This window comes from Oratosquilla oratoria, chromosome 10, assembly GCF_046742065.1.
Source record: "Oratosquilla oratoria isolate Oo_2021 chromosome 10, ASM4674206v1, whole genome shotgun sequence".
In the NCBI taxonomy this organism is placed as follows: domain Eukaryota; kingdom Metazoa; phylum Arthropoda; class Malacostraca; order Stomatopoda; family Squillidae; genus Oratosquilla; species Oratosquilla oratoria.
In genome coordinates this window covers 29,653,809-29,658,155 of record NC_134786.1, presented here as the reverse complement: position 1 = coordinate 29,658,155, position 4,347 = coordinate 29,653,809, and the positions used below count along the sequence as shown (strand labels likewise).

At 45.2% G+C, this 4,347-nt stretch overlaps 1 pseudogene; it reads right to left on the bottom strand.

Annotated features, from left to right (window-relative positions):
* The window catches only part of LOC143028831 (uncharacterized), a 21,308-nt pseudogene extending 17,617 nt beyond the window's left edge, over positions 1–3,691 (bottom strand).
* Between the last annotated feature and the right edge of the window lie 656 nt (positions 3,692–4,347).

The window sequence follows — 4,347 nt, the reverse complement described above, 5'->3', positions numbered from 1 at the left end:
GTGTGTGTGTGTGTGTGTGTGTGTGTGTGTGTGTGTGTGTGTGTGTGTAATAATAATTATAAATAATAATGATAATAATAGGTTTATTGAGATAGCAGTGATACACTGACAATAATACAATCCAGTACTTTTATGAGTAATGCAGTAATTATAAGATTGAAATGCCTAGTCTAAGTTTTATAATGAGTTTATTGTACGAACAATGGATGGAATAGCACTGTTCTTGTATCGGTCAGTCCTCGGTGCTCTGATGGGTTTGATCTTGTTAGAATGTCGTGTTGCGTGGCGGGTGGTTGTGGTGTCAGGTGGGAGGAAGTGACGGTGACGTGGGTGGAACATTAGGTCCTGTCCAAACTTACTCAGTGCCTTACTGTGCTTGTCGGACACTCTCTCTAATTTACTCCTCTGTGTGATGTTGAGTGATGATGACCAGGCCGGGGAGTACAAAGGTGGTGTAGTCTCCTATTAGATCTGGTGATGGGGTGCCAAGGGACCTCAATCTGCTCAGCATGTAGAGTTTGTATGAGGCTGTCCTGATGATGTTGTTGGTGTGCTGGTTCCAGTTAAGGTGGTCGTCTAATGTGATGCCAAGTAGCTTGGCGGACTGGACCACCTGAAGGGAGTGGGTTCCTAGTGATAGTTGAGGTGGTGCCACCGCCTGTTTGGATGTACATACGTGCATGACCACGGTCTTGCTGTGGTTAACTGTCACATTGCTGCTCTCGGTCCACGCTTTAAGGTTATTTAGGATGTTTTGCAGCGAAGAATAGTCAGGCTGCCTGGTGTTGATGGGAATGCCAACTGTGCAGTCATCGACGTATTTCCATCTATGTGGGGTGTCCATTAATGCATCATTTATGAGGATGAGGAAGCACGGTGGTCCCATCTTGGTCCCTTGAGGGACCCCACAGATCAGGGGGAGGAGGGAGGATGTCGATCCCTGGTACCTCATTGCCTGTTGACGTCCGGTCAGGAAGGCGGCCAGTCATGCTACCAGGTGCGGTTGGATCGCCAGTTCTATGGCTTTGGAGATGATGTTGTTATGGTCAACAAGGTCAAACGCTTTCTTGAAGTCAATAAAGGTCAAGGCTAGAGAAGTATTGCGCTTGTCTAAGTGGCTGTGCAAGAAGTCCAGTAGATTAACAAGATAGTGAGATGTGGAGGAGGATTTCATGTTCCCATACTGTTGGATATCAATTTGATCTTTAATTTTGTTGTATACTCAGTCAAACACAAAACCCTCACAAATAAGGCTTGGGATTGGGGTGATGGCAATAGGTCTAAGGTCGCTTAGTGACTGTGGGTTCGGACATTTGGGGATGGGAGTGATATATGAAATTTTCCAGTCACTGGGGCAGGAGTTTTGACTCAGTGAAGCATTAATTATGGAGGAAAGTGGGAGGGCAAGTTCTGGGGCAAATTCTTTGTAGATTTTGATAGGTAGATCAGAAGGTGTTGTAGATCTGTTATACTTTAATTTACTTAGTTTAGTGGCAACGTCAGCCTCCTGGACAGGGGCAGGGGGTGAGGGGGAGGGGAGGTAGGCAGGTAGGCCGGAGAGGTTAAGGGGGGGTAAGGTCTGGCAGATAGAGGCAAAGTGAGTATTAATCTCTTGAGCAGCTAAGTCAGGTGGTAAGTGTGAGGCGCAGGGCAGGTGAGAGGCCTGATTATTTTGTAGCCCGCAGAGAGCCTTGATCTTACTAAACCACTGACTGTTATTTTGTTGTTTGAGGTGTTCTACTTTATTAGGGTAGTACGAAGACTTGGCAATACTTATCTCCTTGATGACTTTATTTCTAAGGGACCTGAAGAGGGGTCGATCAGTGTAATATGCCCTGTTGCGTTGTTTAATGAGACGCTTAATATGGGGTGTCATCCATGGGACGTCTGATGGGTTCACGGAGAAGTCCTTGATCGGAAAAAAAATGAAAAGCTGTAGTGGTTGTCGAGTAGTTTCTCCACTTAGTTTTCACATCCTCGGCTTCCAGAACCTCCGTCCAGGGGTACTCCACTATCCACCTCCCAAACTCCCTCATGGCAGAGTCAGGCATGGGGCGGTGGTGTCGAGTGACCTCAGTTCTACGGTTGGCATTGCTGGGTGCTGGCGACCACTGGATGGTGATGTGGGTGCTCCTGCCGATGAGGGGGGGGAGAGGTCTGGGAGGGGAGTACTGCTTAGCCATGCCGGTCATGATAAGGTCGAGAGTTGTTTGCTTGTGGGTTGGGGAAGTTCACCACCTGAGTGAGACTTAATTGATGTAGAATCTCACTTGTGTCTAGCCGATTAAAGTCCCCACAAATAACCAGCTTTGCAGCGGGGTATTTCAAACGTAGGGAGTCAGCGGTCTCAATAATGTGATCGGTAATGAGAGCGGCGGTGTGTGCACGTGGAGGATGATAGATCACGCACATAATGATGGACGCGGTGTGGCGGGGGTGAAGGCGGGGGTTAAGCCTCACCCACAGAGCCTCAACTCACTCGGGAATATCAACCCTGAGGTGTGAGGGGTTGAGGTCCGCACGACAGAACAACGCCACTCCACCACCACCACGATTCACTCCGAGGTGGTGAAATAGCACAAAATTGTCAATATTACACATTTCAGGCACAATTTGCCACGCTTCAGTAATTGCCATCATGTCACATCCTGTAGAACGTACTGTTTCGATCACTTCCTCCATTTTGTTGGTTAAGGAGGTAACGTTAGACAGCAGGAGGGACGGTAGGCTGTACCAAACGCGTGGCACTTCACTGAGATTGCGAGATCTTGGCTCAACCTTTTTTCTGTTTTTTTTTTTTTTGCACTTGTTGTGGTTATGATCACAGGCACTGTTCGTGTAATTTTTCTACCACCTCGTCGGCCACGACTTCGGAAGAGTTTCATGTCTTTCAGGCGCTGAATCACTGAACTCGGAGGATAACCACACCCTCGTTTTAACGCATAAATTTCACTGGGTCGGTATCTCTGACGAGGGGAGTTGTATGGCAATACTGGTCCGTACATAACAGTTAACGCGCATAAACTAGGAGAAAATAAATAGCAGGAGAAGGGTCAACAAGCTGACCCAGGCAGCTACAGAGCGCCCCGTTGCACCTGAGACAGGAGGTGACAGACCTGTCTCGTTCGTCCACCACCACTGTCACCTCACAAGTGTGTGTGTGTGTGTGTGTGTGTGTGTGTGTGTGTGTGTGTGTGTGTGTGTGTGTGTGTGTGTGTGTGTGTGTGTGTGTGTGTGTGTGTGTGTGTGTGTGTGTGTGTGTGTGTGTGTGTGTGTGTGTGTGTGTGTGTGTGTGTGTGTATTTACCTAGTTGTATTTTTAAATTCATGTATTGTTTTTACACACACCACTTTCTCATCTAACTTGTTCCAACTTTCTATTATTCTGTAAGGAAAGCTGTTCTTTTTCAGATCTCTTCTATAGCTATCTTTCTTGATTTTCTTCCCATGCCCTCTTGTATTTCTGTAATCCCATTTTATCAGATTCTCTCTATCAATAATTTCTATGCCTTTCATGATTCTGTAAATAGCTATCAAATCTCCTCTCTCCCTTCTTTGTTCTAGTGTCTATAGTTCAAGTTTTGCTAGTCTCTCTTCATATGATAGTTTTGAGAGTGTTGGTGCCAATTTTGTAATTGCTCTTTGTATTCTTTCAAGTTTTTTATACATTTATTTGTACTTGGTGACCACATCGTTGCTGCATATTCCAATCTTGGTCTTATCAGAGTGGTTAGAATTTTCTTCACCATTTCTTCATCCAGGTATGTAAATGCCACTTTGATCGTTCTTATTAGATTATAAGTTTCTCCAAAAATCTTATTTATATGTTTCTCAGGTGACATATTATTCATAACAATGACTCCCAGGTCCTTCTCATTTTCTACTTTTTTTTTATTCCTTCTTCTCCCAATTTATATGATCCTGTTAATCTGTTTTTGCTTTTTACAAATTCCGTTATACTGTACTACACTTTTTAGTGTTGAACTCCATCTCCCACTTCCTACTCCATTCCCATACTTTATTTAGATCACTCTGTAGTGACTCACAATCTTCTTCCGTGTTCACTTTTTTTAATAGTTTTGCATGTGTGTGTGTGTGTGTGTGTGTGTGTGTGTGTGTGTGTGTGTGTGTGTGTGTGTGTGTGTGTATGTGTTTGTGTGTTTATGTGTATGTGTGTGTGCATGTTTGTGTGCATGTGCATTTGTGTGTGTGTGTGTGTGTGTGTATGTGTATGTGTGTGTGTGTGTGTGTGTGTGTGTGTGTGTGTGTGTGTGTGTGTGTGCGCGTGCTTGTGTGTGTGTGTGTGTGTGTGTGTGTGTGTGTGTGTGTGTGTGTGTGTGTGTGTGTG